Below are 26,916 nucleotides of genomic sequence, written 5' to 3'. Positions count from 1 at the left end.
TACAATTAACTTAGGCTTGAATAGAGACTGGGAACGATTGAGTCATTACACAAAGTAAAACTATTTCCCCATGGTATTTCCCTCCCCCCCACCCCCCACTGTTCCTCTGATATTCTTGTTAACTCCTGGAATTAGCCTACCTTGCTTGTCACCATGACAAGCTTCCCTCCCCCCCTGCTGCTGGTGATGGCTTATCTTAAGTGATCACTCTCCTTAGTGTGTATGATAAACCCATTGTTTCATGTTCTGTGTGTGTGTGTGTGTGTGTGTATAAATCTCCTCTGCTTTTTCCACCAAATGCATCCGATGAAGTGAGCTGTAGCTCACGAAAGCTTATGCTCTAATAAATTTGTTAGTCTCTAAGGTGCCACGGGTACTCCTTTTCTTTTTGCGAATACAGACTAACACGGCTGCTACTCTGATACCTGCTTTGAGTGTTTAAAAGAGTCCGGTTCTCAGTTTCTGTGTCTGCCTAAAGCTGCCCAGCGCTTCATGTGTATGTCCTAGTCACTGTCCCTGCTCCCCTGAGTTTCACTCCTCTTGGAATCCGGTCTGGGCAGTTTCACTTCTTTACATTACTTCCTTATAAAAATTATTTTTATTACTCTGAGCTCTTCATCTTCAACTTCATTAGCATTCTGTGGAGGGATGTCATTGTGCCATGGAATTCATATTTTTAATGGCAAATAATCATGGGAAATATTAATAGTTGCAAGTAGTTTCAGCAATCACATCTCATGGTGACACCGTAACAGTTCCTGTTTCTATTGTAATTGTTGTAATTTGACAGCAGTGCTGACGATTTCATAGCCTGGCCTCAAAACGCATCACATGAGTGAAGTGAGCTTAATATCTGTTTGTTACACCTGCCATATAGTGCCTCACACCTTTGTGAGCATCACAGTCACAGACACACAGACATGACCATCCCCAAGTACGACAGGGTAACAGACAATGCTGTCTATCCAAGGTCCATTTCCCTGGCAGTGCCTACTTACAAGGCAAATATCCACAGGCAACCCCCTCTCCTCCCGCACACACACTGCTCCCAGCTACCACTGGATTTATTAAAAAAAGAGAGACACTCATGATCTTTGGGGATCTGATTCCTGAATGTTAAGGAGTTGCCCTGGGTCTTGCTCTGGTTTCCATTCAGGATTCAGATCTCAGTCACACTAGAGTCAGACCAGAGTCATTGCTGGCTCTGGCAGGGAGGGAGTGCGGATGGGCCAATGGGATCAGCCTCTATCTGCCTGTCCCTGGGGGCTGCCAGGGGAGTCCAGGGCAGCTCATTCTTCAGGTGTTGCCACTGGAGGGCTCAGGCTATTGCTAAGGGGGACGGGTTTACACTGCAATGGGGGGCAATGCCCCAAAGTGGCCCCTTTGATTCTGCTCTTTTTCTAGTATTTGGCTCAGAGATGCTGTTACTGGAAGGGTCTAAAGAGCCTGGGGGGAATCGGGGTGCAACATGGACTCCAGCCCCTTCTGTAACCTCCCCCATCGCCCCTCTCGCCCCGACAGGCTGAGGAATCACATCCATGTTTCGCTCCAGATCATCCTTTTTTCTGGGAGACAGGGAAGGGAAATGGCTGTGATGGAGCCAGCTCAGGTAGGGGATTTTCAGGGAGCTGCTGGGCGGGGGGAGGGAGAGGCAGGGAGGAGACAGGGTGTAAGAAACCTGCTGATTTTCTGAATAGGACCATTGAGGGCGGGGGACGGAGAGAGGGAAATTCCTCCATTTCAAAAACAGGACACAAGCCCCCTGCACAGGACTGGAACCTGAACCCACTGGCCAGAGGCTGCTGTGAAATACAAAGGGAAGCTGTCAGGATTCCTGTCCCTGTCCCTGTCCCTGGCTCAGAGCTTTGCTTCACGTCTCAGCCTGTGGCTGGCAGGCATGTGGGAAATGAGAAGACCCTGCCTTGCTCTGTGTTCTGGGGGGGACAAGGAGCTCTCACCTACCCCCACCCCCTGAAGCCTCCTGGCTGCTCTGAACAGTAGGGGCCTGATTTTGCTCCCAGAGCTTTGAGTTTTTTTCCTTTCCTTGAGAATAGTGGGATTGTGGCTGGGGCAGCAAGTGTTGATTGGGGGACTCTTGTCGTTTCAGATGCTGGTGACATTCGAGGAGGTGGCTGTGTATTTCAGCCAGGGGCAGGGGACTCTGCTGAACCCCGCTCAGAGAGCCCTCTACAGGGACGTCATGCAGGACAATTACGAGACAGTGACCTCGCTGGGTAAGGCATTCCCGTCCCCTCGGTTATTAGAAGCCGTGGGTCTGAGTGTTGGACTCTGGTCAGGTTCTTCCCTGGTCAGTTAGATCAGAGGCGAACGGGTTCCATAATTCAAAGCTGCCGTGAGAGAGACTTGCATCTCTGTGCCCTCTCCAATGGGATACAGGTGTCAAAACCTAATGGACATGCTAGCTCATCCCCATCCCTCCAGGTTTCAAAGGGACAGAATTCATTCATTGACCTGTCTGTATTGATTCCCAGTCAGACACAGAATCCCTGTTCACCTCCCTTCTTGGAAATAGTTCCAGCCCTGGGGAGGGCTCCTGGCTCTGCAGGTTTAGAAACAGGCAGAGGTTTAACACCAGAGCTGGGTGTGCATCAGCAAGTCCCCCAGAGAGCACTGATCATGGGAACGCCTATTGAGGGTGTAAAAATTCTTATCACCTCCCCAGATGCCTGCTCCCCCAAGGCGGCTCAGTGACCATGTTCCTGTCTTAGGTTCCATATTCCCACCCGCACAGCACAGGGACAGGTTAAATTCACATAGCACCCTCTGTGACAGACACTCCCCCAATGCTCCATGAACCCTGTGCGAAGGGTTCAGTCACAGAGACCCCCTTGGGACTGTACCCTGATGTGCTGAAATGACCACTGAGCCTGTTTTCCCTGCCAGCTTGGGCCCCCAGTACTCTCTCTTATTGAACCAGACATGCTAACCTGCTGCAGCACAGATTCAGGGTATCATTCATGACCCTCACTTAGCATAATCACAATAGGACCTTAGATTTGTACTTTATATTCCTAACTTTAAATATAAGAATGATACATATTTACAGATAGGAAAACTATATTCAGTAGATTACAACGTTTCCCATGTTTCAGAGTAGCAGCCGTGTTAGTCTGTATTTGCAAAAAGAAAAGGAGTACTTGTGGCACCTTAGAGACTAACAAATTTATTAGAGCATAAGCTTTCGTGAACTTTTCCCATGATACCTTACATGGGACCTTTTACATAAAGCATGTTCCAATTATGTCATATTCATATTGATAAGCATATTTTCAGAAGGCATATGGAGCACCCAGTAACACCCTAATCTGGTCTAATTTCACCCCTGCGCAGGATTTCCCATTCCCAAACCTGAGCTGATTGCCCAGCTGGAACGAGGGGAAGAGCCGTGGGTGCCCGATCTCCAGGCCTGCGAGGAAAGAGAGATCCCGACAGGTGACCGCACAGGTGAGGGCTGACACAAACCGTCTGGGGAATGAAGGAAAAAGTTTATAATCCCCAAAATATGGTGTGAGTAAGTGCCTTCAGTTCTTCCTCCTCTTCCCAAGGGCAGGGCTGTAGTCAGCAGATATCGCTCACACCTTTCCACCCACCCTGATAGCTGTAGGAGTTTCCTTTCCAGGTTTCCTTCCCTGTGAGTGTTTGGGTGAGAAGTGGAGGCAGAATCCAATTGCTCAGTCTTTGGGTTTGGGTTGGGTTTTCCCTTGGTGCTATTTCTCTTTCTCCCCAGCACAAATGACTCCTGTCTGCATTGTCTCTGTCTCCCATCAGGTGATGAGAAAGTGAGTGAGAATGAAGAGGAGAATCATGATACAGAAGTTCCTGGTAAAGTGGAATCACAGGAGACCTTTATGGGAAGTGCTGCATGGAATTTTTCCCAGTGCTTGGAACAGGGAGACGCCTTAGAAAATTGGCAGAGGTCAGAGGAGGTGCTGGAAAATCACCCAGGGAAGAAAGTGGATGAATCTATTAACTGTGCGAGAGGTAACGAGGATCCCAGAGTGCTGCAGACAAATCCCAAGGAAGAGACATCCAGGCACTACCTGCAGTGTAGGAAAAGATTAATTCTGAGGTCACAGCTTGTAACACATCAGACAATCCATACTGCAGAAAAACACCTTCAATGCTTGGACTGTGGGGAGAGCTTCAGTAACCCCTTAGACCTAAATAACCATGGGAGATGCCACACAGAAGAGAAACCCTCTCAGTGCCTCAAGTGCGGGAAATGTTTCATTTGCAAGTCAGAACTAATTACACATCAGAGAATCCACACACGCGAGAGACCTCACAAGTGTGTTGACTGTTGGAAAAGTTTCATAAAGAGGTCAGACCTTGTTAAACATCAGAGAATCCACACAGGAGAGAGACCCTATAAGTGCTTAGACTGTGGAAAAAGTTTCATACAGAGCTCAGCCCTTGTTAAACATCAGAGAATCCACACAGGAGAGAGACCTCACAAATGCGTGGACTGTGGGAAAAGTTTCAAACAGAGGTCAGATCTTTTTAAACATCAGTCAATCCACATAGGGGAGAGTGCTTAGGTGCTTAGATGCTACAAGTGCTTAGACTGTGGGAAAAATTTTGTACGGAGGTCAGACCTAATTAAACATTAGGCAATCCACACAGGAGAGAGACCCCATAGGTGTTTGGAATGTGGAAAATGTTTTTCTCACAGATCACATCTTATAGCACATCAGAGAATCCACACTGGAGAGAGACCCCATAAGTGCTTAGACTGTGGGAAAAGTTACACACAGAGATCTCACCTCACTAAACATGGGAGAATTCACACAGGATCTAAACTTCTGTGAACATGGCCAGAAAGGGTTAAGAAACTTGCAGGCTAGTTGACCCAGATTCAACCTTTAGACGCATGTTAGAAATGTGTATAAATGGAAATTAGGGCTATTCCACATTAGATAAGCTAAAGCTTTGAAATATAAACTTTTATGGTTAAAGAACTGGAAGAAGATAGTAATTGTACTAGTCTATGTTTACTTACATCTTGTTAGAGGTTAACAGTGTAACCAAAGGGGTCCTGTCTAGGGCTGTATTTTGTTAAATCTGAGATGGAAGGGAAATATTAACATATAGATAAAACTTGGGTGTAATAATGTCATTGTCTACATGTCTCTGTAAAGTTTGTGGTAAACTGTCTATTAACTGCTTTATGGATATTTACCTTATTTTAATCCATCTAATTAATTACCAGTGATGTTTAGGAAATAGGTTACTTGAAAAGCCTATTGTTCACCTGATTAAATGATTCTGAAATTTCAGAAGAGGGAAGGGCTTGGAGTGAAGGGGGCATGTACAGAGCAGGCATGGTACAGGGTTTAGGGGTACAGAAGGAGCAGGAGTATGGGGCACAGCAGGGGAGAGCTGGTGTTGGGATGAAGGGGGAACGCACAGAGGAGGGGTTGGAGTGCAGGGCAATGCACAGAGCAGGGGTTGGGGCATAAGAGGGGAATGCAAGCTGCATTCCCAAACCCTTGCACTGTGCATTGCCCCTCACCAGGGGATGGAGGTACAGGGGGGCAGAGGTTAGTGGGGAGCCAATGGAGGGCACCAGGCTGCTCCCAGAAGACCTGCCGTCAGCTCCCGTTGTGTGGGGTGGGGGGCAGAGCGGGGACTGGGACAGTCACACGAGGCGGGGAGAGAGGGCGAACCGGGAGGTGGTGAAGGGGGTGGGGATTGCAGGGAGAACGGGGAAGCTTTAGGGGATAGAAGGTGGGTGATGGGATGGTGGGCAGGGAGGTTGGAGCAATGCAGGGGGATCGGGGTGGGAGGGAGGATTGTGGGGCTGAGGGGAACGAGGCTGAAATAGAGGGAAGATGTGAGTCGGGTGCACTGCGAGGGGAAGGAGGGATGGGGGGAGGGGAGGCCATGGGGAGACTGGTGGGGGAGGAGAGAACGGAGCGGGTGGGGAGAGACACAAGGCAGCTCACCCGCCCCATGGCATATGGGAGCGTTTGAATAGGGACTGGGAGTGGCTGGCTGACTACAAAAGCAACTTTCCCTCTCCTGGAATTGACCCCTCCTCATTAATTATTGGGGGTGGACCACATCCACCCTGATTGAATTGGCCCTGTCAACACTGATTCTCCACTTGTGAGGTAACTCCCTTCTCTTCATGTGTCGTATATTATGCCTGCATCAGATTTTCACTCCATGCATCTGAAGAAGTGGGTTTTTTACCCACGAAAGCTTATTCCCAAATAAATCTCTTAGTCTTTAAGGTGCCACCGGACTCCTTGTTGTTTTCCTTTTGAGTCTTAAAGGATTCTGTGAGATTTCACTTTATGAATGTGAAAGTGTTTTATAGCCCTCCCTGGACTGTGGATTTTTCTCTGTTCGTGAAGTCTGTTTGGTCACATATATTGATATCAGATCACTTTGACTGGGTGTACCCCAGATTTATTGAGGACTTCACAAGAATTGTTCTTTTTTAGATTTTATTTTCATCTTTATCTAATCCTTTGTCATGAGATTTTTTTTTTTTTTGGTGGAGTTTGAACAATGACAGTGATCAGGATCTCTCAGCACAATCTCTGAGGGTGCAAACTAGATCAAGACTCTGAGGGGCAGAGGCTGAAATGGGGAATGAAGTTACTTCCTGCTCCCTGCAGAGAAGTGAGATATGTTGGGAGGGGGACAAGATGGGGGGAACGGAGCTGGGAAACTGCTGGGTTTGCTCCTCAGAGCCAAGCGGCTGAGACTGAGGTATTGTCAACACGCTGCACCAGAACCAGAGACTGACTAGACGGGGCCAGTGAGTGTTGTGTAAAGCTGCCCCTGAAATCTAAAGGACCAAAGAAGGATAGGGGACGTGGGCAGCATTTCCATATTGCTGAGTTGCCGAGGTTGGGTACAGGGTAGAAGGGAGCTGGGGATGCCAATACACCTGGGCAGCCTTGAAGCCAGGCTGACCCCCATCACTGTGGTCAGAGAACCGGACCCACTATGCCCAGCACCCCCTACAGAACTCCCACTCCCTAGTGCCCCAACACCCACAGATCCTCCCCACCCCTTCACAGCCCAGCATCCCCCCATACTCCCCACCGATCCACTCCCCCAAACCCTGCCTCCTGGCCGCACTCGCCGGCCTTGCTGGGAGGTGACTGTGTCTGCCGGGCTGAGCCGGCAGTGCAGCCAGGGCTGGTCGCAGGGCCTGGAATCGCTCTGGCCCCTTGGGAGTGACACGATCAGCCAGGCCAGGATCTGCCCTGATTGGGCTCCTCCAAGATGCACTTGCCTGGACAGGTCCAGCCAAGACCTCCGCACTGTCACCCCCTCCCGCCCCCACATCTGGCTGAAGCGGGCCAGGCTTCTGCACCAGTCCCAGGGGGCTCAGCTCCGGGGAGACAGGGGGGACCCCACAGGTGGTGGGAAGCAGAGACTGCCCAGAGCCGGAGGTGCACTGGGGTCTAGCCAGGGGGCAGGGAGGAGCAGGGGGTGGGGCCAGGGAGTGGAGAGGAGTGCTCGGCCAGCCGGCAGGCAGGTCAAGAGGAGCAAATGGCGGGTGGGGGGCAGGGAGCCAGTGGGGGCTCAGGGCGTAGTGCAAGCGGCACAGCCCGGGGCCGCTTCATAGAATCATAGAATCATAGAATATCAGGGTTGGAAGGGACCCCAGAAGGTCATCTAGTCCAACCCCCTGCTCAAAGCAGGACCAAGTCCCAGTTAAATCATCCCAGCCAGGGCCTTGTCAAGCCTGACCTTAAAAACCTCTAAGGAAGGAGATTCTACCACCTCCCTAGGTAACGCATTCCAGTGTTTCACCACCCTCTTAGTGAAAAAGTTTTTCCTAATATCCAATCTAAACCTCCCCCATTGCAACTTGAGACCATTACTCCTCGTTCTGTCATCTGCTACCATTGAGAACAGTCTAGAGCCATCCTCTTTGAAACCCCCTTTCAGGTAGTTGAAAGCAGCTATCAAATCCCCCTCATTCTTCTCTTCTGCAGACTAAACAATCCCAGCTCCCTCAGCCTCTCCTCATAAGTCATGTGCTCTAGACCCCTAATCTTTTGTTGCCCTTCGCTGTACTCTTTCCAATTTATCCACATCCTTCCTGTAGTGTGGGGCCCAAAACTGGACACAGTACTCCAGATGAGGCCTCACCAGTGTCGAATAGAGGGGAACGATCACGTCCCTCGATCTGCTCGCTATGCCCCTACTTATACATCCCAAAATGCCATTGGCCTTCTTGGCAACAAGGGCACACTGCTGACTCATATCCAGCTTCTCGTCCACTGTCACCCCTAGGTCCTTTTCCGCAGAACTGCTGCCGAGCCATTCGGTCCCTAGTCTGTAGCGGTGCATTGGATTCTTCCATCCTAAGTGCAGAACCCTGCATTTATCCTTATTGAACCTCATTAGATTTCTTTTGGCCCAATCCTCCAATTTGTCTAGGTCCTTCTGTATCCTATCCCTCCCCTCCAGCGTATCTACCACTCCTCCCAGTTTAGTATCATCCGCAAATTTGCTGAGAGTGCAATCCACACCATCCTCCAGATCATTTATGAAGATATTGAACAAAACGGGCCCCAGGACCGACCCCTGGGGCACTCCACTTGACACCGGCTGCCAACTAGACATGGAGCCATTGATCACTACCCGTTGAGCCCGACAATCTAGCCAGCTTTCTACCCACCTTATAGTGCATTCATCCAGCCCATACTTCCTTAACTTGCTGACAAGAATGTTGTGGGAGACCGTGTCAAAAGCTTTGCTAAAGTCAAGAAACAATACATCCACTGCTTTCCCTTCATCCACAGAACCAGTAATCTCATCATAAAAGGCGATTAGATTAGTCAGGCATGACCTTCCCTTGGTGAATCCATGCTGACTGTTCCTGATCACTTTCCTTCCTCTAAGTGCTTCAGGATTGATTCTTTGAGGACCTGCTCCATGATTTTTCCAGGGACTGAGGTGAGGCTGACCGGCCTGTAGTTCCCAGGATCCTCCTTCTTCCCTTTTTTAAAGATGGGCACTACATTAGCCTTTTTCCAGTCATCCGGGACTTCCCCCGTTCGCCACGAGTTTTCAAAGATAATGGCCAAGGGCTCTGCAATCACAGCCGCCAATTCCTTCAGCACTCTCGGATGCAATTCGTCCGGCCCCATGGACTTGTGCACGTCCAGCTTTTCTAAATAGTCCCTAACCACCTCTATCTCTACAGAGGGCTGGCCATCTCTTCCCCGTTTTGTGTTGCCCAGCACAGCAGTCTGGGAGCTGACCTTGTTAGTGAAAACAGAGGCAAAAAAAGCATTGAGTACATTAGCTTTTTCCACATCCTCTGTCACTAGCTTGCCTCCCTCATTCAGTAAGGGGCCCACACTTTCCTTGGCTTTCTTCTTGTTGCCAACATACCTGAAGAAACCCTTCTTGTTACTCTTGACATCTCTTGCTAGCTGCAGCTCCAGGTGCGATTTGGCCCTCCTGATATCTTTCCTACATGCCCGAGCAATTTTTATACTCTTCCCTGGTCATATGTCCAACCTTCCACTTCTTGTAAGCTTCTTTTTATGTTTAAGATCCGCTAAGATTTCACCATTAAGCCAAGCTGGTCGCCTGCCATATTTACTATTCTTTCGACTCATCGGGATGGTTTGTCCCTGTAACCTCAACAGGGATTCCTTGAAATACAGCCAGCTCTCCTGGACTCCCTTCCCTTTCATGTTAGTCCCCCAGGGGATCCTGGCCATCTGTTCCCTGAGGGAGTCAAAGTCTGCTTTCCTGAAGTCCAGGGTCCGTATCCTGCTGCTTACCTTTCTTCCCTGCGTCAGGATCCTGAACTCAACCAACTCATGGTCACTGCCTCCCAGATCCCATCCACTTTTGCTTCCCCCACTAATTCTACCCGGTTTGTGAGCAGCAGGTCAAGAAAAGCTCTCCCCCTAGTTGGCTCCCCTAGCACTTGCACCAGGAAATTGTCCCCTACGCTTTCCAAAAACTTCCTGGATTGTCTATGCACCGCTGTATTGCTCTCCCAGCAGATATCAGGAAAATTAAAGTCACCCATGAGAATCAGGGCATGCGATCTAGTAGCTTCCGTGAGTTGCCGGAAGAAAGCCTCATCCACCTCATCCCCCTGGTCCGGTGGTCTATAGCAGACTCCCACCATGACATCACTCTTGTTGCACACACTTCTAAACTTAATCCAGAGACACTCAGGTTTTTCCACAGTTTCGTACCGGAGCTCTGAGCAGTCATACTGCTCCCTTACATACAGTGCTACTCCCCCACCTTTTCTGCCCTGCCTGTCCTTCCTGAACAGTTTATAACCATCCATGACTGTACTCCAGTCATGTGAGTTATCCCACCAAGTCTCTGTTATTCCAATCACGTCATAATTCCTTGACATCACCAGGACCTCCAGTTCTCCCTGCTTGTTTCCAAGGCTTTGTGCATTTGTATATAAGCACTTGAGATAACCTGTTGATCGCCCCTCATTCCCAGTATGAGGCAGGAGCCCTCCCCTCACAGACCTTCCTGCCTGTGCTTCCTCCCGGTATCCCGCTTTCCCACTTACCTCAGGGCTTTGGTCTCCTTCCCCCGGTGAACCTAGTTTAAAGCCCTCCTCACTAGGTTAGCCAGCCTGCTGGCAAAGATGTTCTTCCCTCTCTTCGTAAGATGGAGCCCGTCTCTGCCCAGCACTCCTCCTTCATGGAACACCATCCCATGGTCAAAGAATCCAAAGCCTTCTCTCCGACACCACCTGCGTAGCCATTCGTTGACCTCCACGATTCGACGGTCCCTACCCAGGCCTTTTCCTTCCACGGGGAGGATGGACGAGAACACCACTTGCGCCTCCAACTCCTTTATCCTTCTTCCCAGAGCCACGTAGTCCGCAGTGATCCGCTCAAGGTCATTCTTGGCAGTATCATTGGTGCCCACGTGGAGAAGCAGGAAGGGGTAGCGATCCGAGGGCTTGATGAGTCTCGGCAGTCTCTCCGTCACATCACGAATCTTAGCCCCTGGCAAGCAGCAGACTTCTCGGTTTTCCCGGTCAGGGCGGCAGATAGATGACTCAGTCCCCGGAGGAGAGAGTCCCCGACCACCACCACCCCGCCTTCTCCTCTTGGGAGTGGTGGTCGTGGAACCCCCAACCTCAGGACATCGCATCTCATGCCTCCCAACCAGCGGAGTCTCCTTCCGCTTTCTCCCCCCAGACATATCATCTGGTCCACTCTCCGCATTGGTACCTGTGGAGAGAACATGAAAGCGGTTAGTTACCTGTGTCTGTGTTACTGGAACCCGGACATTCCGCTTACCTCTTCTGGAGGTCACATGTTGCCAAGCTTCTTCACTGGCCTCTTGGCTCCTCTGTGCAACCTGCTCTACATCTTTAGAGCTTTGTGCCCCTAGAAGCCTATCCTGAGTTTGGTCCAGAAAATCCTCAGTCTCTTGTATACAACGCAGGGTCGTTACCTGTTGCTCCAGACCTTCAATCTTCTCTTCCAATATGGAGACCAGCTTGCACTTTGTACAGACAAAGTCGCTTCTGTCCTGTGGAAGAAAGACAAACATGGCACATCCAGTGCAGGTCACAACAGCTGAATCCCCCCCTTCCATATCACCTACCTACTATGAGCTTCCTCAGAGACGTTGGCAAGATGTAAGCCTCACTGGGCTCACTCCAGGCGAACTCCCAGGCAAACTCCTGCTGTGAGCTGCTCTGCTGTCCCCGCTGCTCAGCTGGTTCGCGAGGCTCTGGCTATTTTTAAACAGCCAGGCTTCCCTGACGCAAACACACAGACACCCTAATGCCCGCCCCCTGCAGGCTAGCAGCCAATCAGACACTCACTCAGGCTCCCTCCCAGCAAACACACGCTCGGATACTTCCTCAGCAAGCAAACACACACACTCGGATACTTACCAGTCCCAGGCAAACTCCTGCTGTGAGCTGCTCTGCTGTCCCCGCTGCTCCGCTGGTTCGCTGCCGCTCAGCGTGGGCCCAGTGTAAACCCCGCTCTGGGGGGACCCTTCCCCCACTTACCACTCTGCATAGTTATTGGTTTCTCCTGCAGTTAATTAAGTATTTTAGGAAAAAATGTCACTCTGAGGCCACCAACGGCCATTTGGTCGTGAGAACCCCTGGGCTAGATGCTCGTGACGGGCTCTTCGGTCCTGAAAGGCTGGGAGTGTAACAGGAGCCGGACACAGAGACGCTGCAGCGCGGTGGGTTGATCGCTAGGACCCGGGAGCGGCTGGGGGGCGGCTCTGGGGGGAGCGATCGCGGGGCTCAGGCCCGGCCGCAGCAAGTGACTCGCAGCCGCTGCGGCGACTCTGGCTCCCGGCGAGATCCCCGAGCCCCGGCGGCTGGTGCTGGGAGCCCGGAGCCCTGGCTGCAGCCGGGAGAGGGGAATCTCCAGCCGGGCCCTTCCCGCGGCTCCCCGGGAGCCTCCCCCAGGGCAGAGCCCCCAGCCCGGCCAGGGCCCCCTTCCCGGCCCGGCCCCTGCCCCGGGGGGCCCCGCTCGGAGGGAAGGTGAGAGAGACCCCCCCCCCGTCACCCCCGGGCTGCAGGGGGCGGGTTTGGCCCCAGGCTGCTCCCCGCGGAGCTGGCTGCGATTCCCTGCCCCGGGCCCTGGAAAGCTGCCGCCAGCTCCCGGGGTGTCCGGGGCGCGGGGGGTAGAAGGGGGTGAGAGCCGGGGCACAGGCCCTGCCAGGCCGGGCAGAGAGGAAAACCCGGGAATAATGAGGGGCACAGGGGATCAAAGTTCCCCAGATGGGCTGAGACAGGTGTAGTGGATGCAAAAAAAAAAGGGGTGGGTGGCGGTGGGTGTAGAGGACGTTTCGCTGCCCCTCTTCCCTAGGATTTTAGCTCCCATTTCCCAGGGCCGTGTCCTTAAAGGCCCAGTGCATGGCAGAGCCTGGACAGGGCCGCTCTCCCCTTGTATAAGATGTAACTGAATTGCTAAAGGAGACTTGATCCAGTGAAATATTTACAGACCCTCCCCCCGCACAGATCTCACTGTCACACCTGCTTCGAGTGTTTAAAAGAATCTGGGTCTCAGTTCCTGTGTCTGCGTAAAGCCGCCCCGCGCTTCATCCGTGTGTCCTAGTCACGGTCCCAGTTGTCCTGAGTTTCACTCCACTTGGAATCCGGTCTGGGCAGTTTCACTTTACATTAGTTCCTTATAAAAATATTATTTACCTTACTCTGAGCTCTTCATCTTCAACTTCATTAGCGTTGTGTGCAACGACATCATTCTGCCATGGTATTCCTATTTTATAATGGAAAATAATCATGGGAAACATTAATAGTTGCGAGGAGCTTCAGCAATCACATCTCACGGTGATACCATAACAGTTCCTGTTTCTATTGCAATACGGTAATTTGAGGGCAGTGTTGACTGATTTCATAGCCTGGTCTCAAAACTCATCACATGAGTGAAGTGAGTTTAATATGTGTTTGTTACGCCTGCCAGACTGTGCCTCACACCTTTGTGAGCATTGCACTCACAGACTCACCGACATGACCATCCCCATGTACGACAGACAATGCAGTCTATCCAAGTTACATTTCCCTGGCAGTGCCTACTTACAGTAAGGCAAATATCCACAGGCAACCCCTCCCCTCCCGCACCACACTGCTCCCAGCTTCCGTTGGATTTATTAAAAAAGAGAGACATTCATGATCTTTGGGGCTCTGATTCCTGAGTGTTAAGGGGTTGCCCTGGGTCTTGGTCTGATTTCCATGCAGGATTCAAATCTCAGCCACACCACACTGGTGTCAGACCAGAGTCACTGCTGGCTCTGGCAGGGGGTGAATGGAGATGGGCCAATGCTGTTACAGGGATGGTCTAAAGAGCCTGGGGGGAATCGGGGTGTGACATGGACTCCAGCCCCTTCTGTAACCTCCTGCATTGCCCCTATTGCCGACTATTGGCGGCAGTGGGGCATTCGTTCATTTCTAAAACAGGACACAACCCCCCTGCCCAGAGCTGGAGCCGGACCCCACTGGCCAGAGGCTGCTGTGAAATACGAAGGGAAACTGTTGGGATTCCTGTCCCTGTCCCCGGCTCAGAGCTCTGCTTCCCGTCTCAGCCTGTGGCTGGCAGGCGTGTGGGAAATGAGAAGACCCTGCCCTGCTCTGTGTGCTGGGGGGGACGGGACAAGGAGCTCTCATCTTCTCCCCACCCCCTGAAGCCTCCTGGCTGCTCTGAACAGTAGGGGTCTGATTTTGCTCCCAGAGCTTTGAGGTTTTTTTTCCTTTCCCTGAGAATAGTGGGATTGTGGCTGGGCAGCAGGTGCTCAGTGGGGGACTTGGTGTTTCAGATGCCGGTGACCTTCGAGGAGGTGGCTGTGTATTTCACCCAGGGGCAGGGGGCTCTGCTGGATGCCTCTCAGAGAGCCCTCTACAGGGACGTCATGCAGGAGAATTACAAGACAGTGACCTCGCTGGGTAAGGCATTCCCGTCCCTTTGGTTATTAGAAGCCGTGGGTCTGCGTGTTGGACTCTGGTCAGGTTCTTCCCTGGTCAGTTAGATCAGAGGCGAACGGGTTCCATAATTCACAGCTGCCGTGAGAGAGACTTGCATCTCTGTGCTCTGTCCAGTGGGATACAGGTGTCAAAAGCTAATGGACATGCTAGCTCATCCTCATCCCTCCAGGTTTCAAAGGGACACAATTCATTCCTTGTCCTATCTGTATTGATTCCCAGTCTCTCACACAGAATCCCTGTTCACCTCCCTTCTTGGAAATAGCTCCAGCCTTGGGGAGGGCTCTGGGCTCTGCAGGTTTAGAAATAGGCAGAGGTTTAATGCTAGAGCTGGGTGTGCGTCAGCAAGTCCCCCAGAGAGCACAGATCTTGGGAACTCCTAGTGAGGCTGTAAAAATTACCATCACCTCCCCAGATGCCTGCTCCCCCAAGGCGGCTCAGTGACCATGTTCCTGTCCTCTTAGGTTCCATATTCCCACCCGCACAGCACAGGGACAGGTTAAATTCACATAGCACCCTCTGTGACAGACACTCCCCCAATGCTCCATGAACCCTGTGCGAAGGGTTCGGTCACAGAGACCCCCTTGGGACTGTACCCTGATGTGCTGAAATGACTACTGAGCCTGTTTTCCCTGCCAGCTTGGACCCCCAGTACCCTCTCTTATTGAACCAGACACGCTAACCTGCTGCAGCACAGATTCAGGGTCCGGGCCACCCCCAAGCTGCAAATCTCAACTGAAAACAGCACAGCAAGATACCTATCTCCAGCACTCAGATACCCAGCCCCAATAGGATCTAAATCCCAGATAAATCCATCTTTCCTATATAAAGGTTGTGCAGGGTAACATTGTAAGTGTTCACCCTCTTTATCATTAAAAGAGAGAGATGCACAAACTGTTTCCCCCCGCCCCCATAACTGTTACTTACACTGGGTTTATTAATAAGCAAAAGTGATTTTATTAAGTATAAAAAGGAGTGGTTTTAAGTAATAACAGACAGAACAGAAGAAGTCACTAAGCAAAATAAAACAAACATGCAAGGCTAAGCTTAATACACTAAGAAACTGGTTACAAATAATAGTTTCTCAAACTCACAAAAGTTTCAATAAGCTTCTTTCACAGACTAGATTTATTTCTAATCTGGGCCCAATCCTTTCCCCTGTTCAGTATCTGTTAGTTCCAGCAGACATCTCGGGTGATAAGCAGGGGTCTCCTCACCGCGACTGACAGCCTCCTTATATAGATTTGACAAAAGGCGGGAGTCCTTTGTTCCAGCTTGACCCCCTCCCAGTTCCTTATGGAAAAGTCCATGGTTTAAAATGGATTCCAGGATCAGGTGACATGGTCCCATGCCTCTGTAAGACCCCAGTCTCCATTTTTCATGGGCTGATCCTCACCCACAGGAAGACTTACAGGAAAACAAAACCATTCTCAGCCCATTGTTCTGGATAAATGGAGCAATCAAGTTCCTGAAATATCATTCATGACCCTCACTTAGCATAATCAGAGTAGGACCTTAGATTTGTACTTCATATTCCTAACTTTAAATATAAGAATGATACATATACAAATAGAAAAACCATATTCAGTAGATTACAACTTTTCCAATGACACCTTACATAGGACCTTTTGCATAAAGCATGTTTCAGTTATGTCATAATCATACTGATAAGCATAGTTTCAGAAAGCATATGGAGCACCCTGAAACACCCTGATCTGGTCTGATTTAACCCCTGCACAGGATTTCCCCTTCCCTAACCTCAGCTGATTGCCCAGCTGGAACGAGGGGAAGAGCCGTGGATGCCCAGTCTCCAGGCCTGCGAGGAAAGAGAGGTCCTGAGAGGTGCCCACACAGGTGAGGACTGACACAGAAACCATCTGATGAATGAAGGAAAAAGTTGAGAATCCCAAAAATGCGATGTGAGTAGCGCCCTCAGTTCTTCCTCCTCTCACCCAGGGCAGGGCTGTAGTCAGCAGATATCGCTCACACCTTTCCACCCATCCTGTTAGCTGCAGGAGTTTCCTTTCCAGGTTTCCTTCCCTGTGAGTGTTTGGGTGAGAAGTGGAGGCAGAATCCAATTGCTCAGTCTTTGTGCTGGGTTTTCCCTTGATGCTATTTCTCCTTCTCCCCAGCACAAATGACTCCTGTCTGGATTGTCTCCCAGCAGGTGATGAGAAAGTGAGTGAGAATGAAGAGGAGAATCATGATACAGAAGTTCCCGGTAAAGTGGAAGTAAAGGAGACCTATATGGGAAGTGCTGCATGGAATTTTTCCCAGTGCTTGGAACAGGCAGTTGCCTGGGAAAATTGTCACAGGTCAGAGAGGCTACTGGGTAAGCACCTGGGAAACCACCCAGAGAGGCTGCTGGGAAACCACCCAGGGAAGATAGTGGATGAATCTATTAACTGTGCGAGAGGTAACAAGGATCCCAGAGCGCAGCAGACAAATCCCAAGGAAGAGACATCCTGGCACTACCTGCAGTGTGGGAAAAGATTCATTCTGAGCTCACAGCTTGGAACACATCAGAGAATCCATACTGCAGAGAAACCCTCTCAATGCTTGGACCATGGGGAGAGCTTCAATAATCGCTTAGACCTTAATAACCATGGGAGACGCCACACAGAAGAGAAACCCTCTCAATGCCTCGAGTGCGGGAAATGTTTCATTCGGAAGTCAGAACTAATTACACATCAGAGAATCCACACACGAGAGAGACCCCATAAGTGTTTAGTCTGTGGAAAAAGTTTCATATGGAGTCAGACCTTGTTAGACATCAGAGATTCCACACAGGAGAGAGACCTCACAAATGCATGGGTTGTGGGAAAAGTTTCACACAGAGGTCAGACCTTGATAAACATCAGGGAATCCACACAGGAGAGAGACCTCACAAGTGTGTGGACTGTGGAAAAAGTTTCAGAATCACATCTTACCTTGTTTTACATCAGAGAATCCACACAGGAGAAAGTCCCCATAAGTGCTTAGACTGTGGAAAAAGTTTCATATGGATGTCAGACCTTGTTAAACATCAGAAAATCCACAGAGGAGAGAGACCTCACAAATGCCTGGACTGTGGGAAAAGTTTCATACAGAGGTCAGATCTTTTTAAACATCAGGGAATCCACACAAGAGAGAGACCCTACAAGTGTTTGGAGTGTGGGAAAAGTTTCAGAATCCCATCGTCCCTTGTTTTACATCAGAGAATCCACACAGGAGAAAGCCTCCATAACTGCTTAGACTGTGGGAAAAGTTTCATACAGAGGTCAGATCTTTTTAAACATCAGGCAGTACACACAAGAGAGAGACCCCATAAGTGTGTGAACTGTGGGAAAATTTTCAAAATCGCATCATCCCTTGTTTTACATCAGAGAATCCACACAGGAGAAAGCCCCCATAAGTGCTTAGACTGTGGAAAAAGTTTCATAGAGAGGTCATCCCTTGTTAAACATCAAAAATCCATACAGGAGAGAGACATCATAAATGTGTGGACTGTGGGAAAAGTTTCATACAGAGGTCAGATCTTTTTAAACATCAGGCAGTCCACACAGGAGAGAGACCCTATAAGTGCTTAGACTGTGGGAAAAATTTTGTACGGAGGTCAGACCTAATTAAACATCAGGCAATCCACACAGGAGAGAGACCCCATAAGTGTTTGCAATGTGAAAAATGTTCAGACAGAGATCACATCTTATAGCACATCATAGGATCCACACAGGAGAGAGACCTCATAAATGTTTGGAATGTGGAAAATGTTTCACACGGAGATCACACCTCACTAAACATGGGAGAATCCACACAGGATCTAAACTTCTGTGACACATGGCCAGAAAGGATTAAGAAACTTGCAGGCTAATTGACCCAGATTCAACCTTTAGACACGTTAGAAATGTGTGTAAATCGAAATTAGAGACACTCCACATTAAATATGCTAGTGCTTTGAAATGTAAACTTTTATGGTTAAAGAACTGGAAGAAGATAGTACTAGTCTATGTTTATTTACATCTTGTTAGAGGTTAACAGTGTTTTCAAAGGGTTCCTGTTTTGCACTGTATTTTGTAAAATCTGAGATGGAAAGGAAATATTAACATATAGATAAAACTTGAGTGTAATACTGTCACTGTAAAGTTTGTGGTAAACTGTCTATTAACTGCTTTATGGATATTTAACTTATTTTAATCCATGTAATTAATTACCAATGATTAATTACAAAATAGGAGGTTACTTGAAAAGCCTTTTGTTCACCTGATGATGTGATTCTGAAAGAGACTCTTTGCAATTCTAATGCACCATCTCTACAGTGAAATTGACCTAAGAGCTCTATTCATCTCTGCATGATCTTTTAACCCATGCACTCTCTCTTTTCTTGTTGTAAGAAATACTTAGTTTAGTTAATAAGACCTGGCTGTAAGCGTGTATTTCGGTCAGAACTAAATAATCATTAAGTTGCTGGGTGATGTGTCTGATCCTTTGGGATTGGTAGAAAATTGTATATGATGAGAAGATTTTCAGCAGTCCCCATCATGTTGAGCTGGGCTGTCTGGGAGCGAGCCCAAGACTGGGTTGCTTTAAGGGAATTGTGCTTTGGTCTCTGTGTAGCAGTAAGATTTTGTAGAAGCTGCTTTGTTGCTGGCTTGGTGAATCTAAGGATTGGAGTCACCAGTTATGAGGATTGTGGGAAATGGAACGAACCGGCCCTAGCCACGTCCATCGGGGGAAGGGGGTTTGGGGGAAAGTGTGGGAGGGGGCGGAGCAGGGGCGGGGCCTGGGATGGAGGTGAGGGGAGGGTTGTCTCAGGCCCCGTATCCTCCTAGGGATAGCCCTGGAAAGAAAGAAAGAAAGAAAGAAAGATCAGAGTTAAAATTGGTTAAAGGAATCAAATACATACAATAATTGCAAAGTTCTTGGTTCAGGTTTCTAGAAGTGATGGAATAAACCATTGGCTTAAGTTAAGTCTCTGGTTGGTTCCAATCTTTGGAAGGTCCTCCGTTCCCCTCGTTAGAACACTCCCCTTCGTATAAGGGCATAGTCCAGAGTTTGAGCAGGAAGAATGTGGATCAGGAAAGAGGCCAGATGGATGTAATTCACAAAATTCCCTGGCCTTTTATAGCTTCTGGTCATGTGGAGGGAGTCTCATAGTTCTTACTGTGGAACATGAAAGATAAAAGTGGAGTATGGAGTCACACGTCCATGGCATAAATTTTGCTTAATCACAGCAGAAGCTATGACCCACACTCTACTTTGAACATTCACAGGAAAGTCCATTAGGTGCAGTGGGTGTCTTCCATGTCCCTTGTGAGGTAAGTGTACCTACGTGGGCCTTCCACTTGAATAGTCCTTTCACAATGTGCTGGCTAAATACCTCGGGGGTCTTACCACAGGGCCAACTTTGAAATACAGGTGCATGACTAATAATTTATAGCTTCAGATAGAGAATGAAACATGCATAAAAATAGCATCATGGTATTCAGCAAATGATAAACTGTCCGTAGACATCTCACATGCCAACACGTACAAGATTTGTGGCAAAGTATAACAGTGGCTGCAACAGTGATCTACATGTCATAGTTTAATCAGATCACATCACACAGCCCCAACCCAGGGGAGGTGGAGCTCCAAGGGGCAGGATCTGGGGCAGGGTTCAGGGCAGCCTTTGGGGTGGATGGTATGGGTAGGCGGCCCACCCTGTGCGATGTTTGCCTGATTCCCACCTGTCCTGCTGAGAGCCGGCTGGGCTGAGGAAGGGGGCCAGCAGCAGCGTTTGGAGAGGGGGGAGAGACCCCAGCTGCAGGGGGCTGTTGGAGGAGGAGCTAAGCCAGGTGATTCATTTGGAGTAGGGTACCCCACTCCACCCCTCCCCTGCTCTACTACTCCTGCTCCCCCACCCCTTCCTCCCTGGAGCCCCTGGCCACTCTGGAATGGGAGCTCCTCCTGTCTGCTGTGCGTTTGAAGTCAGGGTATCACCCTCCACCTGGGTACCGGTCTCTAATGAGCTGGGTGATGGCACAGAGTGGATCTGTGGGAGCTGCAGCCTCTCTGGGTCTGGTGCTGCTGGCAGCTGCTTGTGTCTGTAGAGGCCTTCAGGTTCCTATCGCTGAATGGTTTCTTAAAGAGACACAGTGCACTCCTACCTCACTCAGGCACACACTCTCCCAAACTATGAGAAACGCAAACCTAATTGAGCTAAAATAAACTGGATGCAAAACTGTTGGGAAATAGTTCCAACAGAGAGTTATCAGTGATTCTTATCAGACTGAAAGGGGCATAACGAGTTGGAGTTTCGGCAGGGGTCAGTTCTGGATATTTCTATTCAAGGAGTCTTAATCAATGATTGAATAGATGGCATAAAGAGTACACTTATAAAGTTGTGAATGATAACAAGCTGAAAGGCTCTTTTGCTGTGACCTGTGGTCAACAGCACCCACTGTGTAGAGGTATCTGATCTTGGTCTCAGCCAACAGAGAATATTTGAAATACAAACATTCCATTCCTACATGGAAACTATTGACATGCTTGATAAATGGAAGTGTCCACAAATTCTTTAAAAACAATTGTGTGTAAGCAACACCTTTGATAAACCATTCTCTGTCTTCATCATCCTCCATAACCATGTCATCAAAATCACCTGGCTGACTGCTTGAAATTCTTGACACTACATACTCCTCCTTTTCTGGTGTGTGTGACCTCGACTTGGCTGTTGTGAGGCTTGTAAGATACATTTGCCTCCCATTTCTCCTACTTCTGAGAGGTTTTCACAGTGTCATTCACAGCATTTTCCTTTTCCATGTTTCTCTGTGATATGTTTTCCTCACCTAATTCTGGAGGCTCTTAAAGTACTTTTTAGTTGGGAGATACTGTACAATGTTGTGGCAACCTTAGGACTAACAAATTTATTAGAGCATAAGCTTCGTGAGCTACTGCTCACTTCATCGGATGCATTTGGTGGAAAAAACAGAGTAAGAGATTTAATATACACACCAGAGAACATGAAACAATTGGTTTATCATACCACTGTAAGGGAGTGATCACTTAAGATAAGCCCATCAACAGCAGCAGGGGGGGGGAAAAGGAGGAAAACCTTTCATGGAGACAAGCAAGGTAGGCTATTCCAGCAGTTAACACGAATATCAGAGGAACAGTGGGGGGTGGGGGGAGAAATACCATGTGGGAAATAATTTTACTTTGTGTAATGACTCATCCATTCCCAGTCTCTATCAAGCCTAAGTTAATTGTATCCAATTAACTCATCCGATGAAGTGAGCTGTAGCTCACGAAAGCTTATGCTCTAATAAATTTGTTAGTCTCTAAGGTGCCATCGGTACTCCTTTTCTTTTAATTGTATCCAGTTTGCAAATTAATTCCATTCAGCAGTCTCTCGTTGGTGTCTGTTTTTGAAGCTTTTTTGTTGAGGATAGCCACTCTTAGGTCTGTAATCGAGTGATCAGAGAGATTGAAGTGTTTTCCAACTGTTTTTGAATGTTATAATTCTTGACGTCTGATTGTGTCCATTCATTCTTTTACGTAGAGACTGTCCAGTTTGGCCAATGTACATGGCAGAGGGGCATTGCTGGCACACTATGGCATATATCACATTGGTAGATGCGCAGGTGAAGGAGCCTCTGATAGTGTTGGCTGATGTGATTAGGCCCTATAATGGTATCCCCTGAATAGATATGTGGACAGAGTTGGCAACGGGCTTTGTTGCAAGGATAGGTTCCTGGGTTAGTGGTTCTGTTGTGTGGTGTGTGGTTGCTGGGGAGTATTTGCTTCAGATTGGGGGACTGGTCTGTAAGCAAGGACTGGCCTGTCTCCCAAGATCTGTGAGAGTGATGGGTCGTCCTTCAGGATAGGTTGTAGATCCTTGATGATGCGTTGGAGAGGTTTTAGTTGGGGGCTGAAGGGATGGCTAGTGGCGTTCTGTTATTTTCTTTGTTGGGCCTGTCCTGTAGTAGGTGACTTCTGGGTACTCTTCTGGCTCTGTCAATCTGTTTCTTCACTTCAGCAGGTGGGTATTGTAGTTGTAGGAATGCATGATAGAGATCTTGTAGGTGTTTATCTCTGTCTGAGGGGTTGGAGGCAAATGCGGTTATATCGTAGAGCTTGGCTGTAGACAATGGATCGAGTGGTATGATCTGGATGAAAGCTAGAGGCATGTAGGTAGGATAGCGGTCAGTAGGTTTCCGATATAGGGTGGTGTTTATGTGACCATCGCTTATTAGCACCGTAGTGTCCAGGAAGTGGATCTCTTGTGTGGACTGGTCCAGGCTGAGGTTGATGGTGGGATGGAAATTGTTGAAATCATGGTGGAATTCCTCAAGAGCTTCTTTTCCATGGGTCCAGATGATGTAACATGACAGTGTCACCAACCTTGAATATTATTTCCCCAGGTTTACGAGTCTTAGTTTTCGCATACTGTATTTGTTGCTTTTCTAGTGCTTTTGAATATTACTAATATCCAGTTTAGTTTCAGCATCATGTCTAGCTTCAATTTTCCTGATGTACTCTTTGTAGTATTCTTCATCAAGTTCCTCAAAATCTGTTGGCTTGGAAACAAATGGAGAAGGAGTTGTGTTTGTAAAAAGAACAATCACAGAATACATATTCACCTGAAAGCTGAAGGACACTTACCGTGTAGTTATCTGAGGTTTCGTCCGGGAATCTTGCCTCAAAGCCATACAGTAGTCGATAGTGTGACAATTTGGTTGTCATGTTTAGTTTGTTTCTCAAAGAAAATACGTCACCAAGAAATTCATCACAATTAGTCGCACTGTCATCAACCAACTTGCGCAATGCTCTGTAAAAAATGGGGATGGATTATTTGTGGGGGAAGGGGAAAGGACTGTCTTTACTGAGAGAAATTGTATGCAATCGAAAGAGGGCTAAAGGAGGCCATCCTGGTGCAGTGGGATAATTCCTTTCACTTGAAATAAAAGACAAGTTGAGTTTCAATGTACTAAACTGTGAAGCATCTGTAGCTTCTGTCCTAGTGCATTCTCCTTTCTATTAATACTGTAATTTTCCCTGCCTTAAAATGACCTTTTGATGGAGTTGTTTGTGTTTTCAGCTAGTCCATTGGGTTTGTGGGTGTATGGGTTGGTGAAGCTATGTTGTATTTCCAATTTTTTGTACATCTCTAGGTTAAGCTGAAAGGAAAAAACGTATGCCATAAACTTTCTTTGGATAGGTTTGGTGTGTACACTAGCCCTCTCCCCTGATACCTTACATGCCATGCTTTATATGTAAGATCACAATGATATGAAAATGAGGAATATGAATCAAATCCACCATGATTTAGGGCCAGTGTCACAGCCTTATGTACATGTTTATTACTCAAGAAATCTTAAGTGACACTTTCGCTGTATGACAAGATGCTTAGTCGCCATCCTCAAAATACCCATTAGACAAACACTTGATACCAAACACATTTTGGAGAAGAGAAAACCAACTCCACATTCCTATATTTTCAGGACTGTTTAAAAAACATTTTGCAAGTGGAATTTCATGGCTATTGCATGAAAAACCCTTAATGAAAGTCTGAACATTTAAAAAGAAATCTTTATTTGTCCCTTTCCACCTCATAGTAGGTCATACAATCTATTAATAAAAAAAACATTGAATGCACACAAAACATTGAGAGTAGTGAAAAACATTATAAATAGCATGTGAAATACTTAATTCCTTTGGAAAGCAAGCTCATAGCAGAAAATCTACCATTGTGCTTTATACAGATTTCCACTTCTGTCACTGTTACACACATATAAAGAGCAAAGAGGTATCACCACAAAAATTACAACTCAGAACTGTGGTACTCACGTCACCTCATTGCTCTCTCATTTAATTTTTGAGACATTTTCTTTAGCCTTTGTCTTCACTGTTAAAATTTAACTTGTCTTGTGTTGTTTTCAGTAGTTTTATTAGCAGTGAGAAAAAGGCCTATGTCTCCATAATTGGGGACACAAGATATATTATACACACCTGGATTATTCTTCAGTGGTTGATAATGTCAGATCCTTCTCATTCTCAGTATGCTGAGCTGAAGTGTCTGTCTTCCCATCATCCAGATTGGCTGGGACATCACTTCTCATTGTTCAGTCTTTGTACCTCAGGTGTTTCTGGTTGTTCTTGTAGGCTGTCATTGTCCACCTTTCTTTCTTCCCCCCAGTTTCTGGAAGGCTCTTGGTGCTGTGACCTGGTCAAACAGCACCCACTGTGTAGAGGTATCTGATCTTGGTCAAGTAGTCCCCATTGTATAGCACTATCATTCAGAGGTTCCTATTGCACACAGTTCCTGGGGTAATCTTTACGTCTTTGTGCATTCCTTCAATAAGCCACTAACATTGTCTGGCCTCGTCCAACAGAGCACATTTGAAATTCAGAGACATGGTCAATATTTCTAGCCTCAGATACAAATGTTACCTACATACAGATTGGATAAACACAGTCAATAGGTCTTAAGTTTTGCAATGATACCCCACATCAGCCATCTTGCATAAAGTATATATTAGCTATGTCATAGCCATATCATAAGCAGATTTCATAAAGAATGTAGAGTATAATGTCACACCCCACCATACAATTGTTGATCTGCAAATAGTAAAGGAGCAGGCATCTTGGGTGCAAACGCTCATGACAATAGTGCAGAGCCATGAAAGCTCCATGATTCTGTGCGAGATGGCAGACAGTGAGGTGAGCCAGGCAGATTTGTGGGTTTAGAAAAAAAGGTGAAAACATTATGGTATAGTTTATATATGGGATACATATAAAATTAGTGGATAGTTAACAATGCATTATAAGAAGTTGGATCCCATGGCCACAACCACCCCGTGTCTGACCTGTTGGTACCCAGCATACACTGCCAAACCAAAGCTTCCAAAATACAGTGGGATATCTATTCATGGTGCACCTCACTCTGAATCTATACAAGTGCTTCTTGTGAGTACCCTGACTGCTGAGACAAGGAGTCAGGAGGCATGCACACAAGTGACATGCATCCGATGAAGTGAGCTGTAGCTCACGAAAGCTTATGCTCTAATAAATTTGTTAGTCTCTAAGGTGCCACAAGTACTCCTTTTCTTTTTGCGAATACAGACTAACACGGCTGCTACTCTGAAACAAGTGACATAGTAACCTTAAAAACAACAAGGAGTCCAGTGGCATCTTAAGACTAACAGATACGGTGCCACCAGACTCCTTGTTGTTTTTGTGGATACAGACTAACACAGCTACCTCCTGATACTTGACATAGTAACCATAGTGACTCTATGCTGACATAACTTGAGTTAACCCACACTTAAGTGTACATATGGCCTTAGATATATTAACTGTTTGGGAGAAGTAACAGGAACAGTATGAGTGTAGACTAAGATTCATGTCAGGTGTTTAGGCTCAAGGCATTGGAACTGGGGCCTTACTGCACCCTACAGGCTCAGGAACAAAGAGGCACATAAAAAAAAAGATATTTATTTATTTATTAAAATTTCTTGACTTGAGGGTCTATAACTCATGATTTTAGAATTTTTGTGGTTGTAAAGGTATCTTGTTGTTATAGATGTGAGTTCATTATAGTTTTGAAAGGCAAAAACTATGAATGCGTTGAACATAGAATTTGATCAGTCCCTCAGGATAAGTACATTGGCTATTAGCAAAGATAATCAGGGATGCAGGCCCATGCTCTGCATGTCCCTAAACCGTCCTTTGACTGCCAGATGCTGGGAGTGGACAATGGGATGGTTCACTGAATCATTGCCTGGTCTGATCATTCCCTTAGAAGCACCTGGCATTGGCCGCTGTCACAAGACAGGATACTAGATTAGGCGGACTATTGGTCTGACCTACGATGGCAGTTCTAATTTTCTGCAAAAATTTACAATAGATTTTTTTTCCAGGGAGAAAGACGTTATAGGAGATAGTATACTGCCTTTATTGAATATTTGAGAATTAAGTTATACACAATGGCATGAGGAAAAACACTAAAGACTAGACTGAGAGGCAAAATAACAGTTGCAAAAATTCAATCCCCATTGGTGGATTGACTCAAAACAAAGTTTTGACACTAGGCCAGAAATTCAGTCAGAGTGGAAGCCAGATGATCCAACAGAATAAACATTTGCTCTAAAATGAGAAGAAAAAATGAGAAATAAGAATTCAGGGAATCCCAGCAACAGATAAGACAACTTGGGAAACTGCTCGGAGACTCTATGCATTCAGATACAGTGATAAGGGATCCTTTTTTTCTGAGGGGATATATGTAAAATGTTTCGCTGAATTAAGTCTCAGGGATTATCTACACTGGTAAATTAAAGCACTCTAACTTGCTGGCTCTGGGATGTGAAAAATCACCCTCTGAGTGCAGCAAGTCCAAGTGCTTTAAAGCGCTAGTGTGGACAGGCTCGGCTCCCAGTGCTCGGAGCTAATCCCCTCATTGAGGTGGATTACCAGGAGCACTGGCACCCACGGCA

At 47.6% G+C, this 26,916-nt stretch overlaps 3 protein-coding genes across 6 annotated transcripts in view; 1 reads left to right on the top strand and 2 right to left on the bottom strand.

Moving 5' to 3' along the window:
• The window catches only part of LOC119842642 (zinc finger protein 239-like), a 1,225,455-nt gene that overhangs the window by 342,418 nt on the left and 856,121 nt on the right, over positions 1–26,916 (bottom strand). The window lies entirely within an intron of this gene.
• The window catches only part of LOC119843367 (zinc finger protein 664-like), a 1,158,238-nt gene that overhangs the window by 424,067 nt on the left and 707,255 nt on the right, over positions 1–26,916 (bottom strand). The window lies entirely within an intron of this gene.
• LOC119842634 (zinc finger protein 879-like) overlaps positions 1–26,916 on the top strand; it is a 224,907-nt gene that overhangs the window by 20,670 nt on the left and 177,321 nt on the right. The window lies entirely within an intron of this gene.

Source organism: Dermochelys coriacea, chromosome 14 (genome assembly GCF_009764565.3).
Source record: "Dermochelys coriacea isolate rDerCor1 chromosome 14, rDerCor1.pri.v4, whole genome shotgun sequence".
NCBI lineage: Eukaryota > Metazoa > Chordata > Testudines > Dermochelyidae > Dermochelys > Dermochelys coriacea.
The sequence above is the reverse complement of the archived record's forward strand: the minus strand, read 5'-3'. Positions and strand labels throughout refer to the sequence as shown.